General features: G+C 35.5%; 1 long non-coding RNA gene across 1 annotated transcript in view; it reads left to right on the forward strand.

The window, feature by feature from the left end:
- Positions 1–15,000: 15,000 nt before the first annotated feature.
- Positions 15,001–23,415, forward strand: part of LOC114612258 — a 38,027-nt gene continuing 29,612 nt past the window's right edge. The window contains exon 1 of the long non-coding RNA XR_003709971.1: positions 15,001–15,144. This is a non-coding gene — a long non-coding RNA (uncharacterized LOC114612258). The remainder of the gene's footprint in view (positions 15,145–23,415) is intronic.

The following is a 23,415-nucleotide window of genomic DNA, read 5'->3' on the forward strand; positions in this document are numbered from 1 at the left end:
AAGAAAGAAAGAAAGAAAGAAAGAAAGAAAGAAAGAAAGAAAGAAAGGAAGAAAGGAAGAAAGGAAGGAAGAAAAAAAGAGAAAAAAAGCCATTATGGTGACCTCAGAAAGCTTCCAATTTTATAAACTTTACTCTGGATAACTTCACGTGTAACATAATACTGCACATGAATAGTTGTCATGGATACAAGCTCAAAACTCAAAACTCATGCAAGTTTTATGTTCAACAACAGAATTTAAGATAAATCTCTGTCTCCTCTTCTGCAGTGGGTAGGGACAGACAAGTCTAAGTTCAAATTTTGTTATTAAGTCCATTTCCTTTATTATTTTACTTATAATTTTATTCAATATTAAAAGAGGGCTACCCTTTAAGAGCATGTAAATACTACCCATTACAGCGGGATGAAATCTATCTGGTTAAAAGTATTTTTACTGTACTTGTATGCATTTTTTATTTGACTTCTACCACTGTGTTAAAATCTCATTGTTGTAAACTTAACACTTAAAAATAGCATATAAGTGTTTAATGGAGGTAAAATAGTCTTCTTGAGAGTTAGATTAATTTAAATTTAATTTTCAAGTTACAGTTCCTTGTTGAGGTGGTGTAAATGAGAGAGGCATTCGGTAGTTCAATATTTGAATGCTTCATTCCCAATTAGTGGAACAGTTTAGGAAGGACTAGGAGGTTTTAAAGGCCCAATATATTCCCAATTATTTCTCTCTTTCTCTCCCTCTCTCCTTCTCTCTCTGTCTCTCTGTCTCTGTCTTTGTCTGTGTGTGTGTTTCTGGTGTGAGTCTGTGTGTGTATGTGAGTGTTTGTGTGTTTGTGTGTGTTTGTGTGTGTTTGAGTATGTGTGTGTGCATGTGCACACAAGCACGTGTGTTTTTGTGTGCTTTATAATTGTCATAGCATGTAAGCTCTCAGATACTGCTCCAGCACTATGCCTGTTAGTCTGCTGTCATGTTCCTTGCCATGATGATCATGGACTCACCATCTAAAATTGTCAGCCTCAATAAACTCTTTCTTCTATACATTCCATTGGTCATGAGAATTTTTCAAACCAACAGAAAAGTAGCTAAGGTGATGGCAGTTATTACTAATTATAATATACACGATATGCTATTACTGTAACATGGTTATCATCTAAAATTTGGTGCTGCTTTTCCGGAGGAGTGTATCTAGATCTTTTGTTCTGACTGTAACAAGGGCAAGGAATCTTGAAACACTAACATTCCCAGTGGCTAGTTGAAGATATGTTTGAATCAGAATGCCTGAACCAAGGCTTTGAATGGTCCACATCAGTCAGATTTGATGTTGGAAATCAGATAAATTGGAGGTATAGGTTTATGAGAGGACTGTATAAGATTATTTGACCACTTTGGTTTGCTTTCTATTTAGTTTTTGAGGTATACCCTCACTCTAAAACTGAGGATAGGTTCAAAATCCTATACAGAATAGGCTAGCTTCAAGTTCCAATCATTCTTCTGTATCAGCTGCTCATGTAATGAGACCAGAGGTTGCAGCCACAATGTCTGGCTGGTACAGGTTCTTGATGAGAACTATAAAAGTATAGAGTCAATGCATATAAATTCTGGTATATAGAAAAAGCCCAAGTCTACTAAGAAAGTAATCTACCTGTAGAATATTAACAGCTTCCTTTGTAAGTAGATAGCGCCTATTCTAGTAAAAGAAGGTGAATAAAGGTGGTTTAGATAAAGAACGTAGCATAAGTTCTAACAAACTATATATATATATATATATATATATATATATATATATATATATATATCTTATATATCTTTAGAATAGAAATGACAGAGAAACCACATGTTCTGGTTCTAGGCTGTATGTGTTTGAGGCAATTTGAGTGTTCTAGATTATCTTTTTCATTATTTTCTTTTCATTCTCTCATATATTGTATCCAGACCACTCTTTCTCTCCTTCCTCACCACCTCCCCTCCCTCAGATCCACTCCTTCTCCATTTCCCTTCAGAAAAGAGCATCCTTCCCAGAGATAGCAACTGAACATGGTATAATAAGTTACAATAAGAGAAACCAGGAAAGGGGACAACATTTAAATGAAATAAATAAAATAACCAATAAAAAAATACTAGGTACAAATTCTCATATGAAGGCTGGTTGAAGGAGAACAGTCTTTTGTTTGTTTGTTTGTTTGTTTGTTTGTTTTTAATGAAAATCCAACTTCATTTTATCATTTTCTTTTGTGGTGAAAAAAGATTGGGTAATTTACTATTGTAGGTACTAGGAGGTGTCTACATTATTAGTTTACCAGAAGTTGTTGTTGTTTTGTTACAGAGAGAGAGAGAGAGAGAGAGAGAGAGAGAGAGAGAGAGAGAGAGAGAGAGAGAGAATATCAGGTTATTAGCCTTGACTGGCTCTATTATTATGTAGATCAGGTTACCTCTGAACTGAACTTGCCATGACACCCCTACCTCTGCCACATGTTACTTTACTTAACTCTCTTGTTATGCTGTGCAGCTGCTTGTTGAATTACAAATTCATTGTCAAGGCTATGAAGTTAGGTGGAGGAAAAATACTAAGAAATGAAAACGTTCTATGAATACTGCATTGTGTCACTTTGTTTCTTCTTTAACATCTGACAATCTTCACTGGGTTAATGGATTTAACCTATAGACACTGAAGGAAAAAATAACTCTACAGTTAGTAAGCTATGTTTTTATAGAACATTTGTGATAAGGTGCACAGCATTTTATCTTTCATCAATTTGTAGATGTTATATCCCATAGCAACAATTTTTCTAGTCATGAGATATTTTCCGCAGCAGCTTAATTATGTTTTTATTGTTCTTGCTGCTCATCTTTCCATAAGAACTGGCCTCCAGTGAAGAAACTGTGACCAGAGCTATGGTGATGTCACTACCAATCTTGTTTATTTATTTTCAGGCTAACACTTTCTCTTTAGTAGTTATTTTGGTGGTTGTCATATTGTTACTTATTAATGATAATTTGGCATTACTTAAAGAATATAAATGTGGCATTATGATTTTCAGCAGATCTTTAGTCTCACTAACTTGTTTTATTTGGCTTTATTTTCATTTCTTTCTCAAAGATGTGGTTGATTTCTGAATTTTTTTTATCCTTCTATTTGTTAATTAAAGTGAAAGGTTGTGGTTTTTGCACTCTTCCCAAATATCTATTTCTCAGTATTCAATGTCAATCATCTTTTCTCCTCAGCAAGAAATTCATTTTATTTTCTTTACATTATCTCTCTCAGTATAGGAGATGGAAACATTTTTAAGCCCTGAAATAGAATATGCTACTCGCTGGCATCAGGCGTTTCCATTTTCAAGTTTGACTTCATGTAGCCACTGATAATTGGTTTTCTTATTGTTCTCATCTGCTCAATCAATATTTTCTTGTCAGTCAGATGTAAATTAGAAAGATTAGATTTCATATGTTCTTGAAGGCAGGATATCACAACACAATTTAGTAAGATTTTTGCAATCAATATTCATTTGTACTGTTTACACAGTAGAAATTACCTAGAGGGAAATGTCACAGGAATGTAGCCCACATCAACTAGGTTTAGAGCATGTTAATCAACCTTTAGAATTTGGTTCTTCAGTGAGTAGAGAAAAGATCAATGTTTACTAAATGTTATTAACTTTTTTAATAACTGTTATACATTTAGAAAATACATAAATTTAATTATGGAGAAATTGAAAATGACTAGTTGCAAGCAGAGACTTAGAAAAGCAAAATCCATTGGGGAATTAGAATAGGTTTTACTAGTGGACATGGGGTGGATGGGGTTGGGAACAGATGGACTTAGATGATGAGGAATTGAGAAAGGGTGGAGTTAGGACCATTTGCAGAGCATTGCTGAAACCTAGTACATTGGAAACTCCATGAAATCTATGAGAGTAACCCTAGCAAAGACTCCTAGAAATGGGGGACATGGAGCCTTAAGTGGTCATCCTCTATAACCAGGCAAGGCCTCAAGTGGAAGACTTGGAACACCAACCCCAGCCACAAAACCTTCAGCAAACAGATTGTTCTGCCTGCAAAGTGTTCTGGAACTGGAACTTAGCATAACTGTCACCAGAGGGACTAATGGGAATAGGTGAAGAGTACCATATAGCCAAACATTAGGCAGAGCTCCTGGAATCCTGTGGAGGACAGGAGAAAGATGGGAGAAGATGTCAGGAACACCCCTGAAATAGGAAAACATGGTCCACAGAATCAATGCCTAGATCTCATGGGGGCTCACAGAGATCAGGGAGCCTTTAGTTGTCTGACCTAAGTCCTCTGCATTTATGTTATGGCTGAGTAGTTTGCTGTTCTTATGGGATTCCTAACAGTGGGAGCAGGGGATGTCTCTGAGTCTTTTTGCTTGCTTGTGGGAACCTTCTCCTCCTACTGGTTTGCCTCACCCATCCTTGATATGATGGTATGAGCCCAGTCTTAGTGTTGTTTGTTATACTTTGTTTAGTTCATGTCCCTGGGAAGCCTGCTATTTTATAAAAGGAGGCAGGGGGAGGGGCTGGATCTGAGAGAAAGAAAGAAGGTGAGAGAAGAGGCCATGGGAAAGAGAGGAAGGGGAAATTGCAGTCCAAATATAATATATGAGAGAATTAAAAAAAGAGAGAAAAGCAAGATACATGCTGAATACCTATCATCTATCTACATGTCTATCTATCCATATATTTATCATCTCTTATCTACTGTTTTATCATCTGTCAATTTATCATCTATCTGTCTACCATCTATCATTTATCTAGCTCTATATTTGTCGATGATAGATATTTAAATTACTATGGAAAGTTACATCTTCAATCTCACCAGCTTGAGTTATTGAGGTAATTCCAAATTACATCAAGAAAAAAGTGTGACCTCTGAATGCATCACTCAAAATAAGATATGAACCTTTGGGGATGAAGCTTAATAGTGAAGAATTTTCTTAGCATATGCAAGACCCTTGCTTGTTCTCCAGTGTCTTGAAAATTAATGTTCTTGTCAATTCTGCCTCTTGAAGTTCATCTAGGTAATTTTCATTAACAGGCACTTTGACAGTACTGGTCAGTTTGAGAGAGAAGATACTGCATTGATCTTTGTATTGTTGGCATTTTTGAGATGAAATATGGAATTACTTTGTTAGCTCTGAGCTTGTTATGTCCACAGCAAAATGGGACAAAAAGAAGATGATGAAATCAGATGGACAGAGGGCACTGGACTGCATACAGGATGTGCTTCCTTTTCCAAGACTCAGCAACTATTTTTACTCTCACTTGGTCTGCTTTTTAGTTTTGTTTGTTTTTGCTTTTTGTTGTTATTGTTGTTATTGTTGTCATTTTGTTTTGGGGTTTGTGTTTGTTTTTCTGCTGTTGTTAATTGTTTACAGGTTTAATTGCTTTTCACACACACCTGTGAGTGTGAATGTGTGTGTGTGTGTGTGTGTGTACACTGACAACTTGGATTCTCATATAGGAGAAAACTTGTTTTTGTTTTTCTAAATTTTAGTCACCTTGGTAAATATTATACGCTACAGATATATCCATTGTTCTGCAAATTACATACTATAATTTTTATTTACATGTCATTAAAACTTCATTGTATATATGCATTGCTCTTTTATTGTATATCTATCTGTTGATAGATACTGATTCCACTTGTTTGCCAGTATGAATTCAGCCCCAACAAACATATAAATAAGAATATCTCTATGAAAAGATCTGAAGTCCTTGGGTATATGCTCAGAAGTAGGATAGCTGAGTTACAGAGTACACATATTTTTAACTTTTTAAGAAGCCTATGTGCTGATTTCTACATTGGCTTCTCAAGCTAGCATGAATTCCAAAGCCAGTAAATAAATGTTTTCTTCCATTCATTCTTATATGTATTAAACACTTTTAAACATACTTATAGTTCATTTATGTGTCTTCTTTTGAGATCCATCTTTTAAATCATTAGTTGATTATAGCTAGAAAAATAATCTACTAAAAATTAACGAAAAATAAAACTTTCCATGGTAAAAATAAGTTAAAGGACCTTATAATGTGACTAACCAGTCTCCCTACAGAAGACACAGAAGAAGTAATTCAGTCTACAGAGAAGGGTAAACACAATCTAGAGGTCATAGTGAATTAATAAAGTATTCCAGAAGAATTAATCAAAAACTGCTTAAGAAAACAGCACAAAAGAATACAATAACAGTAACTGAAACAAATTGTTCTAGTAACTCATAATATTAGAGATCTTGATTCCATAATAAAGAGACACAGACAATCAATTTGTGTTAGAAAATAAGATCCTTCTTTATACTTTCTCCAAGAAATATTGTCAAGCAAAGACACTATGTTAGGGTAAAGGGATAGATAAAGGTATTGCAAGCAAATGGAACTAAAAAAATAAAACAAAAAACAAAACAAAAAAATCTTTACAAATGTTATTGTACTCTCTGATAAAACAGCCTTCAAAGCAAAACTAGTCAGAAGAGAAAAGAGGGATACCCACTAAAGGAACAGTACAATCCATCAAGAGTAGATGTCACATTTCTAAAGACAATATTTACTAAACATAGAAGGAGAAAATGAAAACAAACTTAACAGGAAAGTTTGCAGAGATAAGCATCAACTACAATATTTATGAGATCTGATTTAAAATAAGGTACCTGAAGGCCTTGGAAAGCAACAAGGAAAAAAAACAACACCACAAGAAAAGTAGACAAAAAGATCAAAAATTAGATCAAAACCGAGGCTGAAATTAACACAATATAAATGAACCAGAATTAGACAAACACATAGCAAAACCAAAAGCTCTAAGATTAATGAGATTGATAAATCTTTAACAAAATTAACAGAAAGAGGGAGATAATCAAAATTAATGAAACTTAGAGTTGAAATGAAAATACTACATCAGGCACTAATGAAATCAGAAGGATTATAATAGCATACCTTTATTCTACCTGAAGAGATAATCTCTTATACTAAATGGAAGCACTATGTGTCAATAAAAGTCTGATTGCCCAATGACTGAAGCAAAATTAGAAGATGAGACTTCCAGTAGACGGAAAAGGATTCTTAGAAAATAGTGAAACCCAGACACAGAAGAAGACAGTTTTATGAAACTCAGGACAATATAACCAGCTACATGGAATGACTTAGAATAAAATAATTAGGTAATTAAAATATGAACTAGTCAAAGAACACAGCCAAAGCTATTGGCCTAAGTATTTATTCATATATAAGAAGACTCAGGGTCATTATTTCCGGGTACAAAGTAGACGGGTACAAAAATACAAGGTTACAGGTGGCTCTTACTACACCATTTAATTGGAAAATTAAAAATAAATAGGTGGATTTCATAATGCATATGACACACCAAAGATAAACCAAGAGAAGTTTTAAAAAAACTTACATGAGCTCATCACATGCAGAGATTCAAACAGCAATAAAATTAACTCCCAATTTAAAAATAGAAAAATAAAAGAGTAGAAGGAAGGAAGGAAGGAAGGAAGGAAGGAAGGAAGGAAGGAAGGAAGGAATCTAAGCCCAGATGGATAAACCACAGAATTGTACCAGATCTTTCAAGAACTAAAACTGATGTTTCCCAAACTATCAGATATAAATAGTACAGGAAACGGAAATGTTTTCCAGCATTATACTGAGTACAAAACCAGATACAGAACAAAGATTACCAAAAACAATGAAAAATATATACCAATCTTCCTGAAGGACATAGATACAAAATTCTCAATAAAGTTTTCAAACCAAACTAAAAATGCTACCCACCATAATTAAGTGAACCTCATTTCAGGAAAATATATATTCCACTGTAAAAATAGACTCAAGAACAGAAACCATATGATTATCTCATTAGGTGAACAAAAGTCTTTTGACAATATGAAGCATCCATTCATATAAAAATTCTAGAATATCTTGAAAATGTAGGCAACATATTTCAACACAATCAAAGGAATATACAACCAGCTTACAGTCAATACCATGTTGAATAGAAGAAAAAACTATTTCTACTAACACCAGAAACAAAACAAGAAAACAAGGATGTCAAGTATCTTTATTCAATACAGTACTTGAAATTTTAGCTAGCTAGAGCAGTAAGACAGGAAAAGGAAATACATTGGATTAAAAAAATAGGAACAGAAGAAGTCAACATATCCTTCTGTAAGGAGGATATGATTCTGTACATAAAATACTGTAAAGATTCCAGTATATTCCACAAATAATACTTATCAAATTTGATAGATGATACACACACACACACACATACTTATATGCATGAAACTATATTTTTATTTTTCAACCTTCACAAAACTCAACTACAAATGATCAAGGACCTCATCATAAGAATCTATCCCTGAATATTATACAAAGAAAGTAGGACATACATTTTAACTTTAAGGCACAGAACTCTGAACAGGATGCTCATATTGCAGGCATTAAGGCTAACAATTAACAAATAAGACACCTGTTAAAATAAAAATTTTCTGTATAGCAAATGACACCTCCATCTAATTAAAAAGTCAGTGCATAGAATGGAAAAAATTTGTTACCAATTATATTCTACTACAAAGATACTGGAGTATCCATGTCTATTCTTACTGTATTCACAATATCCACAAAACTGAAACAGCCTGGATGACCATCAGTGGATGAAGAAAAATACAAAGTATTATACATATTGAATAAAATTATGAATTTCACAACCTCAAAAAGCACTGGAAATAATTGTCCTGAGTGGAGGAACACACACTCAGAAAGCTAAATGTTTTATGTTCTTTCTTATATGTGATGGCCAGACTTGAATCTTTAGATTTTATATATATATATTATCAAAAAAGAGGGCATAACACAGGTGTATGTAAGGGGAAATGTAATAATGAAACAGAAAAGTTTAAATGGGGTGAAAGATGGATTATCAGGGTATCATAGGGTCTGTGAGGAAAAAATAACGAATACTAAAGACCTTTGAAAAAGTCATATAGAAATCTACTACTAGAAGCTTCCTGAAGTATATACATGTACATACTCAGCATACATGCAGGGAGTGTAAATGGAGCTACCCTGAAAGAGTGAGACAGTTTCTTTTTCAGATAATGTAGGCTATTAAGTAAAAAATCCAGTACAACAACCAGCTAAATGTTACCTGACTGCAGAATTCATTCTCCAGCAAGACTGCTTTGTTTGGCCCAAGTGAGAGGGGGTGTGCCTATCCCTGCAGATGTGCCAGAGTGGTGGGATACCCCAGAGGGGCCACCCTCTCAGAAATAAGGGGAAGGGGAAGGGGAGGAGGTACCAGGAGTAAATAAAATAATTCAGTACCAGGTAGGAGTTACCTCTTTTCACGAACTTGTTCATTAGTGCCTTCCACAGATATTATAGACATTTTAGGCCGCCGTCATTGTTTTTGTTACCTTCTAGAACTTAAAGGTAAGACCATATTATGGGATACGCCATACACTTGTATAATAGAACAAAGAAAAAATCAAATATACTGATCTAGAGATTTTATCCATAATGCTAAGCTTTCAAAATACGTGTAAACTTCTAGGAGAGAAATGAATCAATAGTCTTTCCTACCTGATCTCTGCAAGCTACCATGGGCTTGGGAAAATATGCACACTGGAATAATTGTGGCAGATATATTGTCAGAGTAATCACCCGCTTTTTAATTTGATTCAAGTTCTTCTCTGTAAGGTGGAATGTGTGCCAAGGAAATTTAACTAGATAAAACGTTATGGGTAGCTGGGTCACAAACTCGAAGGAGAATTAATGGTTTTTTTTCCCACTAAGCAGACATAGTAGTAAACATTTCACCAAATTCTTATCTTCTTACCTAAAAACTAGTGTACCTCTGCAATCTCATCACAGAAGATTCTTTTTGCTGCAGATAATAATTAATACAGAGACTCCAAACTGATCAACATACTAAGTAAGAATAAGAGACTGTGAAATACTTGCGTCTAGATGAAATTTCTGTAGATATCATAAATGCTGATGTGTACTCATACAGAATACAATAGTCAAACTGGTTTTCAGTTCCACCTGCTGGCCTTCATTACTGGTAGGTAGCCCTGGGTTTTGTTTCTGCTTTTGTTGTTTTCCCTATCCACACATACATGTATAGCATGTCCAAGCACAGGATTCAGAACTTTCTAGGTCCATGCTTACAACAGCCCTATGAGATAAGCAGCCCCATTGATACTTTATATGAGAAACAAATAGAAACATTTAAATACATAGAAGGCTTCGCCTAAAGTGACATCATTAATGACCAGGGAAGACTTTAAATTCATGCTCTGATTGAAAAGCTCATAGATGATGAAAATCTTGTCAAGATGGCATGATAAGGACCCCTTGCCTTTGCTATTAGCATAACACAATAACAGAGATAACATAAAGTTAAAGGAATATTCAAACACAGACCAAAATATAAACTACAAATGATGCACAGTTCACCAACTGATGCCTGAAATGAAAGAAACAGCTCAAGAAAACTAGACTGCATAGGGTTGCCATATTTCTTTCATAATGTCCTACCAATACCCAGTGCCAGATTTCTGATTGAAACCAGAGGATGTTATTATAGAATTTGAGTGACTGCAACCACCCCTAAATCTTTAGCCATTGCATACACTGGACTACCTTATTTGTTTTTTAATTATGTGTATGTATTTGTGTCTATCTATGTAGGAGTATGTGAACATGAGTGCAATTGTTCACAGAGGCCAGAAGAGGGCATTGGATGCTCTTAAGCTGGAATTTTATGTACGTTTTAGTTTCTACATATGTGTGCTAGTAGCTGAATTGTCCTCTGGAAGAGAAGCAAGTGTTCTTAACTGATGAGTCTTCTCTTTCCAGACCCAGAAATTTCTTAAGGAGCATTGAGAATGAGCCATATCTTGTAGCCAGAATTTGTGTGAAAGTGCTCATTAACTACATCTAGGATATGGTCATTACCCAAAATTGTGGGCTGGAATAGAACATAGAAAGCTAGCCATAATGCCTTAGGGCTATATACTAGGTCTACCAACAGTAAGAATTTTAACAATTTCGTCCAACTTGAGCCAACAAACCCAAATCCCAACATATAAGAGAATAATGTTAAAAGGTTAGAGGCTGCAGAAGGGGCTCCATAGTAAAATGCTTTGTGCAAAAGCTTGATGATGTCAGTTTGTATTCACAGTACTCAAATATAAAATTGAGTACAGTGGCTTGTGACTATAGTCCTAGCATTGGTGAAGTATCCTGGGGGCGATTGACTGCTCAAGACTCTTGCTGGTTAGAAATCTCTAAGTGTATTAAGAGACTCTCTCAGAATATGTGGTAGGGAATAACACAGAGAGACACTCAGCATTGTCCTCTAGCCTGCATGCACATACATGCAGTCTCTTAAGTTACTTTAAAGGTTGTGAAATAGCAAAGCTACTTCATAATGACTTCAGAATAAGCATAATAAGATCCTTAAAGAAACAGTATAATATGTAACAAGTATAAAGGTAGAATTAATGAAATAAACATTTCTCTTAGTAAAAGAATTTATTTGAATTCTCCCCAAACAAAATTAGGTAAAACACATTCTATATATTTTATATAGCACACGTAGTTATAAAAAGAATCAGCAAATTGGAAGGTATCTCTTAGTAATCTACCAAAAACATAGCACACACACACACACACATATAAAAGAAGATGAAAGGGAATTTCAGAATTATACATGCTGCATCATGAAACCTTAACGTATACTTCTAGAGAGTTATACAAGGAGTTGAATGCTAACAGTAGAGAAAAGAAAATCTTCAAGTTTTCTATTTCTTACAAAAGGCAAGAATCTCACAGCTGAAGTAGCTATGAAGGTGAAGAGTATTCCTGCTCATCTTTCAGATAAAGAAAAGTAATAAATACTACTGATCTCTGGGAAAGACCTTTGAGAACCCATAATGTAGATGGGATAAATCTCCTTCCAATTAAATTCCACAGGTCAACTGACATTCAAATGCAGCGATGTGGTCCCATCCTGAGCAGTGCAAATGCAGGATCACTGCTATAGACATCTACTGCTACAGGGCTCAAGAAGGAACCTGAGATGTAATGAGCATGAGATGTAAGCAGATCACAGAGGTGGGTAACATCAGCACGTGTTCAGAAACCCTCTACATGAACTCAAAAGTTCAAAGTTCACATGAAAAATGCACACTCTGTTTTGCTGTACAGAAGGATAGTTAATCACCAACAAGTGAAAAAATGTGCCTGGCAAGTGATTCATGAGCTAGTCTACAAGTTCCTTGTATCACTCTTTCCCTTGGTAAAGCCCCATTTCCCCTTGCTTTATATAGCAGTGTCAAAAGACATGTTTTGTCATTTTCTATATTCATTTGTTGTATTCTTATACAGACTCTAATCTGCCCAAGCATAAAATTAATTATGGCATTTAGAGAGGGGAGGATATTGCTTTAAGATGTTAAAAGCATGTGCGTGAAACATGAATATATGTTTGTAGGGAACACACATATGCTCTTTATATATGAAATATGACTATAACATATAACAACTGTTTCCTTGTAACTGAAGAAAAAAACTGAGCTCAAGGAAAGATTAGCATTTTTTTTTAAAGAAAGATATGTACCTTCTTAAAAACATAGAATTAAAATGATACTATAGTTGATTTTAATTTTAAAAAGTTCTCTACAGTCCACCATTAAGTAAATAGGACCATCAGTGATAAAAAGTAAGAATTTAAGATTAAATGTTTAAAAGCGGTGTAGCCCTTTCCATCTTTTGTTCATTGCAATTCACCCACTTCCATAGGAAACCTCATTCTTTTGCAGCCCCTCCCTGTTCCATGCTGATTTTCTGAGCTGTGGTTTAAAAAAATAATAATAATGAAGGTGCTTTTGAGTTTCTAATTTTTTAATTGGTTTGGAGGAAATAATAAGGAATACTTTTTTCAATCATAATCTTCAAAAGGTCATCTTTTTCATAAAATCTTCAACTACACCTTTGCTTTATTTATTATGAGACATCCAAGGCTTCTGAAACAATGCACACATTTTCTTGCTATTCACATCGACTTAACAAAAGGCCTTATGAAATATACTCCGGGTGCTTTCAGGGGAAAGAACACAGTTTTTTTCAAAACATGTAAATGAAAAAAAATTAGTTTTTCTCTCTTAAAAAGAAAATCCCTTTCTGGCAGCAGGAACAAACAGGAACTGTGACCACAAGGATAAAGAGTGAATGTAACAGGTGGCAAGGACATAATGAACTTATTTCTCTCTGGAAAGAATGCGCCTGTCACATTTTGCTTTGATAAGGCAGCTCAGGTCACATGACAGGACGAACTTGTCTTTCTTGTGCATAATCTCTGTACAAAGTGCAAGACTAAGGCCCAGTGCTGCCAGGGGTTAACAGGCTCCCATAAAGTTTGCAAAGACAGTTAAGTAATGCTTCAAAATTACCTTGTAAGTGAAATCACATCCTGATACCCTTAAACGTTCCCTTCCCTCCCTTCCCTCTCAATACAGGTCTGCAGCTTCAGATGGACTGTTTTTCTTTTCGTTTATTATTTGGTTTACTTTAGCAAACAGAAGATCCCAGATATGAACCCCACATAAATTCTGTGCTTAAAACAAGCTAACAAAACTGAATTATCTCTCTGCTTTGGAAAATGTTTAAATGATTGTAAATCACAGACCTAAGAACTTCACCAAATCAACAAATGGATGACAGAGACACTTCATATGATTTGAAAATATCAATTGCAAATATAATGGTAGTAAGACCTGATTTTTCTAATGAAGTGAACAACAGAAAGTTCATTTTAGCACTTGCTGCAAGTGTAATTCTGAACATGAAAGGTTGGGATAAGAAAAATAGGTCTCTGCTCACATTTCTAGGCATGCTAGCAAGCTAAGATTTTCTTTGAACAACAACAACAAAACATATTTAAAATAGGATTTAGCTATGTTTAAACAAGGAATTATTTTCAACTTATACTGTAAGGCTTTTTCATTGTGCTTGGTTGGTTGTTTTAAATTTAGGAAAGAATGACTTTACTTACTTCTAAGGTCTTTGCACTGAAACAAAAACTGCTCTGCATTATTGCAACATGATTCTTCAAAAAGAAATGTGCAAAGTTGCTAGCACACAATGTGAGCAAACAGGACCAGCAGGAACAAAAGAAGTTTGCACGCTGCTGCTCAAGGACTTTTAAAGAATCCTTCTCAGGAATAATACACATACACTGCTGGGAAGGGACTTGGGAAATGAAAGCACACTTACTTTTCAATGTGTAAAGATGTACTTTCTTTCCTGTTTTACATTAAAAAATAAGAGGGCACAACAGCAATCCTCCCTGGCTGGCAGTCTGCTAAACACAGGCCCTGACCCTTCTCCTGGCCAGGAACTTTCACACAAAGCCCTTTCTATAGGACTGGGCTGCGTATTCCTGAGATAAGACACCAAATCATGAAGCCAGAGCCCAGTGACACAGAAATTGGGCTAAATGCAATGTTTACACATATCCTGACTCTCCTTTCTTTCTCATCCCGGCACATTATGATTTGCCTAAACCAATATTGACTCTGGTTGCAGAAAAGCAGGACTTAAACAAAAAAAAATCTGGAAGAGAAAGAACAGACAGGAGGCTACAAGTACCATGTCTTCTCGGATTGCAAATATCACGTGAAATCAAGCAGAGACAAAGCCACAGAGCTTCGGAATTTCTAAGTATTCTTGATGACTTGTTTCTCTACCCCATCAGCCCCCCCAAAAGCAGAGCACATTTCTTAACTTTTATTACAACCCAGAAAGAATATTTTAGTAACATCTTAAATCTGCACTCACCATGTGAAAGCAACAGTTGCGTGGAACAAAAGTGTGGTTTTTAATTTTTTTTCTGCCCCTGTTCCATTTCAGTTCTGACTATAGTTGTCCAATGACCAAAAGGCCGGAGCTGTCACCCAGAGGCCCCGTCCACGATCTGGTTCATTTGCCTGTCAGCCCGAGTCGAGAGCTGGCTTCTGCCGGCTGCAGCTGTGCACTTTGTTGAAGTTCTAATATAATCTCCATATGGTTCTCACTGCCTCACATAGGTGATTTGGCCTTTCGGTTCAGTGAACGCGTGCAGCAGAACACTTTTCAGGTGAGTCTGTGGGAGCTAGCTTTAAGTCGTCCACCCTCAAGTTCAGGAGTTCTTGGTGAGAAGTGGGTGGAGAAAAGCAGTCTCACTACAGGGAACTCGGGCTGTAATCAGAATGCAAAAACTTCCTCTGTTTTCCTGCATTGCGTGGCTGAGCGCTTAGTGCTTCTTTTCACAGAACTTCGGAATGTACAGGCAGGACGCAAAGGGGCCCTGCCAGACAAGCCTTTCTCCATCAATTAGCTTGCAGCCATTACTTGTGACCTGAGGTCACACAGCATAAGTGTGTGGGGTGTGCCTTCAGGGGTCCCAAGGCTGCTTATTACAGCTTAGATAACCAAAGCCGAGCAGACACTGAATTCTAGAAATATTTTTAATAGTAAATGTGCTAAAGATGTAAAGTAAACCAAAGGTAACCCCTGAGTGGTCTTTCTATATAGATATTGCTTAATTCAATGAATTCAAAACAATGCCTTTTCACATTAGATCAAACAGCATTTAGGACAGAATTGGGACACATTTCCTTTATATTATATGCCTGCAGATGTGGAAATGACAAAAGCGCTCATATAGACAATCACATAGTTAACAGCACATACATCCTGCGTATCATATGGGTATTAAGCATGGGATTTATGGTTTTCCTTGAGACTTTTAAAGAATTTTAATGCAAAATTAATTTTAATTAATTTTAATGCAACTATCAACAAAGTTCTTGGTATCTAAGGAAATGACTTCACTTTGAGAACGTGGCATAGCAGGCTAACCTCTGGTGAGATTCCATGCCAAATTAACCTCACAAAGTCTCTTATTTTCAGAATTATATTCGCTATAATTTGCTCCAGCTCAGAACAGTGCTTCTCCACTTTAGTACATTTTAATTGGGAATTCGTAAGAAGGAAATCTATGAAACTGTAAGAACAAATGTAATATTGTAAAACCACATCTGCAGTTTATACATTAAATTTTCATTGTCTTCAGAAACATTTTACAAGAATAGTTATCATCACTATCAAATTTGTGAAGAGGAAGTATCAAGTAATCGTACTTCAAAGCAAACCCTTTCTTTGAATGACCCAACCAAATTAAAGCGCTCATGTTTTTATAGTGATTAGATTAGACACCCTTCCCTCTCCCAGTAGCTGTCATTCAGAGATAGAGATAGATGCCCAACACTCCATCCTTCACCCTATTTACTAAGTCACTCCACAGGCATTTATGGCATCATCCAAATCAGCACTGCCTGGGAGATTCCTTTGGATGCTGATCTCTCTTCTGTCTCACTATCCTGTACTTAGCAAACTGAATCGGCTTTAATCCACTCTTATCCGATAGAAAACAAAAAATAGACAAATTAAAACGAACAAGGTATAAAATTAGCAACTAAATAAGACTTTCTAATAGAACGGAAGTTTTGAAAGTACAGAAACAGTACAGAGAATACCATTACAAGTGGTAAAGTTAGCTCTAGATGGGATTTAATGCAGAAACTGGGGTTTCCACTTTCTCATATATGAAACATGAAGTCGCTGATAGGTCTGCAAATTGCCTCTGAATAAGATTTAAAAAAAAACAAAGAATAAAAGTTGTTTAACATCTTTCTGTGATTCCATCATGTCTGTTTTGCATACTGAAATTAAGCATCACTGAAAAATAGACCTTGAAATATAGACATGCAAAAATGATGAACCTAGGTAGTGCTTAAAGGTTCTCAAGGCCACTGAGGTTGCTACACTTCATGACTACCCCATACCTCGAGTTGTACACTCATAGCTTTCTCATTCCTTTCTTTCAAGATAAACAGCTCATTTAAGAGTCAACAAAGGCAACCAGCCTTACACATTAGATGGCTACCATCATCTACTTTCAAGATCTGGCCCCTATTGTAACTTAACATCAGTGTACATGAAATAAGGATTTTTCTAGCAAGTTCAGGAAGGTCACTAATAACCCATACACAGCATAAAACATTTGCCAGAACTTGAACAGGCCTTGATGATTTCTGAGACTATAATGTAGTTTTTATGGCCAGTTTGTAGGTTTTTATGTGGCCATAGACCTTTCTGAATTACACACAGGTTATGAAAATAGTCTCCTTTGCTGAAATCTAGTATTACTCTGGGAAAGATTACTACCTGGACACTATTAGAAAGAGTTTGTCAATTTGATCCATGTCAACTCTCATCCTTACTTTGTGGAGGAAGGGTATGCCACCCTAGATGCTTTCTGATGACTTGATCCAACATGGTAGATCATGGGCTGCTCAACTCATTGAATTTAAAAATTATTTCCACTGCCTAAATCATTTAACACTGTAAAAATTACTATATTATTTAGAGGTGCTAACTTAGAATACATTTTGAAAAGTTAAAAATTCATTTCAACTAGTGATTTAAACTAATAAGTTCCAATATGCTATTATTAAATTATGCAGGTATAATCAAAAAGAATTACATAATAAGATATTAACCATAAAATTACATGTTAATGTTTTTTATAAAAATTATATTATATATCTACATATATTCTCCTTCACAATATGTAATGTTTAGAAGAAAGTCACTTTTTCATGGAAGAAAAAGAAATAAAATGTTAAAGAAATTAATAGAATAAATTTCTAGTTGAGGGTGTAGCTCCATAGTAGAATGCTTATTTGATATAAATAAGGTCCTTAGTTTGATTCCAGCCTGTAAAAATCAAAAATTTCCAATTTTTCATGGCAATTTATTAGCAGTCCAAAATCATTAGTCAAACTCAGCCAACATTTGGTTAAAATATCTAGAGAGAAAAATAGAGCAGGTAAGAATCCCAAATGCAAAGATAAATTTAATATTCTCACTGTTACTCTTAATTTTTTAAATTTTATCGGTTTCTGGAGTATTGAGGATCAAAGCCATACACTACTTCTTTACCACTGAGCTACATATTAGCATCTGTCACTCATGTAAAATTGATAGTGTTACAGTAAGGAAGTCAATAGGGTCTCTAGCCTATGTATCTAAAAGTCAAGACAGTTTTTGTACATTTCGTGATGAATGTCAATAGAGTCACATATTAAGGTGCTTCAATTCTTAGTACTGTGAAACAAAGTTGGGTTCACAGGATACATACATTAGGGATTAGCTGGACCATATAGATAATTCTCAGTCTCACTTTGGAGTGTACATCCCAGTGTCTCAGCTAACAGGACCACCATAAAGTGATTTAACCAGCTAGACATTAATTATAAGGACACATCACATGTTGTGTGATTGTAAGCATAATTATAGACAAAGCCAATCTAACCCAGAGTCAAGCAAATGGAGAACAAATATAAAATAAAGGCCCATGTGAAACATTGCAAATAAAATCAGAATAGCAATAAATAGAAAAATCATCAATTTCCACAGAGAAAATATGCATTTTAATATTCATAAAGACATGTATCCCATTCAACAGGGAAGTTTAAAGGTTGTAGTTTAAAAAGAAAAGAACAAAGACTGGGCCAGTGAGATGGCTCAGTGGGTAAATGCACTTGCCGGAAGCTTGATGATGTGAACTCTATCCACAGAACCTATGTAATGTTGGAAGCAAAGGGCTGACTCTAGAGAGTTGGATTGTAACCTACTCAATGTGCTGCATTATTCAAGTGTTCACACAAAGCTGGTTCTCTCTCTCTCTCTCTCTCTCTCTCTCTCTCTCTCTCTCCCTCCCTTTCTCTCTCTGTCTCTGTATCTCTGTCTCTGTCTTTCTCACTCATACATACACACACACAAACACACAGATAACACATTAGGCTTGTACAGGTTCTCAATAATGCTAATAATAATAATAGTAACAACACATTTTTAAACTAAATACAATAAAACAAGATAATTGGATGGCAGTATACAAAAAATATTGCCTGAGTGATGTTCCTTAAAGATATTAGAACAGAAAAACATAAAATAAAGAAGTAAATATATGGCAAGAGGACAAATAAGATGCACTTGCATAATTAAAGTGATGAAAATCACATTAGAATTTTAAGATGTAAACAATAGCTAAGTAAAAGCAGAAAAACAAAAGATATTTTATAGCTCCAGGTTTTAAATGGCCATCTTTTAGAAGAGACATAATAATTAACAAATGCTACAAAATATTCATGTTAATAAATGTTCACTTGCATTGGTTTAAATTAAGGACAGCATTTGTAGGAAAATGTAAATTGCTAAAACTTTCTGGAGAAGTATAAAACTTTAATTGGAAAGGTAACTTGATATCATATATGAGTAGTTTTACTTTTCCCTGTCTTGGGTACCATTTGTGAAATGCTGATGTTTTTTGTTATGCGTTTTAGAGTCTTAACACCTTGAGTGCTTCTTTAATACTCTTGTCCTGAGCAATTTATTCTGTAGGTTCTTCACTTGAAATTCCTCCTCACTTATTTTTATTTCTTGTAATATTAGTGTGTGTGTGTGTGTGTATCTGTGTGTGTTGCTTTTGTTTTGGAGACACGGTGTCATGTTGACCTTGAACAGAGTGCCAAGTATAGCTTAGGATAGTTTTGAACCTGTGATTCTCCTGCTTCCAACTCCCTTCTTTCTCTGGTACTAGACTTTTAGGTGAACATCACCATATCTGATTTTTGTAATGTTGGAGATCAACCCAGGGCTTCTAGCATGCTGGATGAGCACTCTATCAACTGTACTATATCACTAGCCCAATTATACTTTTAAACAATATATTTTTAATGTATTTTTATGTCATTATGTGTGGGTTTGTGAACGTAGTGCTCTCAGTGAGCAGAAGAGGACATTGGACCACTTAGAGCCTGCTTTACAAGCATTTGTGAGCTTCCCTATGTGAGTGCTGGGAACCCAACTCAGGGCCCCTGCAGAGGCAGCATGACCTCTTTACCACTGAGCCATCACTTCAGCCTCCTACTGCTTTCATCAGACTGAGCTTTCCCAGGTCCAGCTTTACACAGTGATACCACTGACTGTGTCTTATCTGTGGTATCATTATTACTTTCTAAACAGTCTATAATCAGAGTTTTATTTTTGTTTTTGGTCCCAAAATTGTTAATCTGTTCTATTTTCATCTTGTTATTTTAATGCCAATTGTTTGTGTTTTGGGTACATTTAATCCATTCTCAAGATTATTTCAAATTTAAGAGCATCATGCACGTCATTTATTCTCATTGAAATAGCTCATGACAATTGAATGGGTAGCCTATGGAAAATTGCAGGTAAAATGATGTGCCATTATATACTGAGAAAAATATAAGCATTTTTGGTTGCAGAATATAACTTCTTCTGTCTTATAAATCATCATTATTATATACATTAAAAATAAATGGCAATCATTTAAAAATATGTGTACATGTGAGTATATGAAGTTATGAGTTCATATTCTCATAAAGTATATAAGAAGGTGTTAGATATTCTGGAGTTGCAGGCAATTGTGAGCTAGTATACAGGGGAACTGGGAAACAAACTCAGATCTCCAAGAGCAGAACAAGTTCATAACCAGTGAGCCACCTCACCAGCTCCTAAAGTAGTGATCATTATGAAACCAATCAAGCATCAAACTATTCTCAGAAAAATGTGTCTATGTTTGTACAACTATTTGTTTTTGCTTTTCTATTTATTTATAATATTTTTAAAAAATTAAATGTGTTTTAATAAAGAAAAAGCATTAAACAATGGGGTGAGAAGGCATTACTACTTTAAGTATCTTAATTATTCTAAAATTGTTTTTTTTATTATACATCTTAAAGTTTTCAACTTATTTTTGATTTTTTTACATTTCAAAGTCTGGTCAATCAATACTTTCAAGGATTCATTCAAAACTGATAAGAAAAATTCCCCTTGTTTTGCATTTCATTACTTTTACCCGATTACTTAGATCATTAGGAAAAATGTTAAGTGCATACATAAAACCATATTCTTCTATGTGTTTGGCCTTTGTTGCTCCTCTGAGAGCATATGGCAAGAGTCATCTCTTTCAGTCAGTGACAAATACCCCTCCACAGCCTGAACTGCTGTGACCTTTAATTAGATTTTCCCAGACCATCTAAAATAACTCATGTCTGAGACCTTCCCTGTCTGCCTGTGTCCCAAGGGATCTGACAGCAGAGGAAAAGAAAGACAGTGTTGGACTGTCTTGGGGGATGTGTTACCAGATTGGTGAAGAGTGGGGGTTTGGGTGAGGTTGCTTTTTAAAAGAACAGAAGCACAGAGAAGAAGAAAACTCTCATGCAGATACAGAAAAACATCACATTAAAGTAGAATATGAGGAGCTAGGCATTAAGTGAGTTAGAAGAGGTGGTCCAAGAGCACCCAGGGAAACAACTGTTTTGACAACAAATATGTAAGACAAGTTGCCTGTGTGCTGCTATTCAAAGGTGGAAAAACAGAAAACAAGTTTTTTAAAAAGTAAATATGATTGAGCACAAGGACCCCCCACTGAGGAGTTAGGGGAAGGACTGAAGGAGCTGAAAGGGATTGGAATCTCATAAGAAGAACAACAATATCAACCAACCAGATCCCCCAGAGCTCCCAGGGACTAAACTACCAACCAAAAAATACATATGGAAGGACCCATGATTCCAGCTGCATATGTAGTAGAGGATGGCCTTATCAGACATCAATGTAGGCCCTTGGTCCTGGGAAGGCTCGATGCCCCAGTGTAGGGGAGTGCCAGGGCAGTGAGGTGGGAGTGAGTGGTGTGGGGGGAACACCCTCATAAAAGCAGCAGGGAGGGGGATGACATAGAGGGTTTGCAGAGGGGAAATGAGGAAAGGGGACAAGATTTGAAATGTAAATAAATAAAATAACCAATAAAAAAGTAAATATGAAAGAGAAAGAATAAAATGGACATGTATATCTAAAACGAGTTAAATCAGGTGAGAATGAGGGCTGAGCTGGGAAGACAGGGGAAGCAGAGCTGAATGAATAGACGCAGAATGCACTTAGGTGAATGACTATGAAATGGGTTGTTAGATATGTGAAAGTACAGCTTTCAAAGAAGAGTTCGGGAAGTGGAGTAGATGAACTGGAGGTCATCGCAGAGGCTGGAAAGAATAAGGTGATTCAGACAGAAAAAACTAAAGACATTTGTGCAATGCAGGAGAACAAGCACAATCTCACACTGTGAAAAAGCATCACGTGCTTCTAGTATTGTGAAGAGAGAGGTAGAGCTAAAGTTTGAATCTAAGAGAAGTCGATGAAGGGGTCAATGTGACCCTCTTCAAAGGAAGATCTTTATAAAGCCAGAGGTGAGTTGGAGTCCTTACCCAGTTTGTGTCAGATCACATGTAAGATGCTGAGAGTTCCTACTCTATCTTCACATCGATAGACTACATACTCAAGACATCTCTGTAGCTATTGCATGACCAAATTTGCTTACATTCAGGGACAGATCTAGGAAGGCAGAATAGTAACATGTTCAGTTGAGAACAATAAATTAGAGGTTTAATAAGAAACAAACGTGGCCTGCTACAGAGCACTCACAGGGAACCACAGAAGCCATCCTATGTTCAAACCAAAAATACTAATTTGGCACTTTCATAGTAACATCTCTGAAATTAACTAAGGCTTCCTAAGCAGTAATTTAGGACATGCTGCAGGCCACATGCTAAAGAATGAGGCCAGGACAAGCTATCAAACTCATCTTCTCCATAGCCTCATTCTTTTCCTAATCATTCTCCTTGGAGAGGTTGTTGCACAATTCCTTACAGTATCAAAATATTAATTCTTATAATGGTAAAGTATAGATCTGAAAACTCATCTAAACCAAACTATTACATATGTAAAGATTATATCCATCTCCTTATGATGATCCAGATTTAAATCAGGAAATTTAGGAGAATGTATGGAAATGATCTATCAGTAGTTATTGTCAGTAATGACATGTCTTCCATAAATGTGACTGTGGATTTGAGTTAGTTTTCTTACAGCACTGGCCTGAAACAGCTTGTGCAATGCTGACACCATGGGGCTATGATGTCAAAGGGATCTAATTTACAATGATAGGGCATCTATCATAAACATTTATCATAAGCATCATGCTGCTGTTCTTGAGTTCCTGATCCAAAATCAATGAAGTCAAGACTAAACACCTAATTAGTAAAACATATACAAAATGTTGACTCCACTTTTAAAAGCTGTTTTAGAGGTAAGTGAAGCAATTTAACTAGACCTGAGAAAAATTATTTTTTTGTTTGCCATTGTTTTCTCTAATTTCCAGCTAAGTTAATTATTTATATATTATACATATAAATAGACATAAAATCATAAATACATTGATTTT

This window comes from Grammomys surdaster, unplaced genomic scaffold (genome assembly GCF_004785775.1).
Source record: "Grammomys surdaster isolate TR1022 unplaced genomic scaffold, NIH_TR_1.0 126153, whole genome shotgun sequence".
Classification (NCBI taxonomy): domain Eukaryota; kingdom Metazoa; phylum Chordata; class Mammalia; order Rodentia; family Muridae; genus Grammomys; species Grammomys surdaster.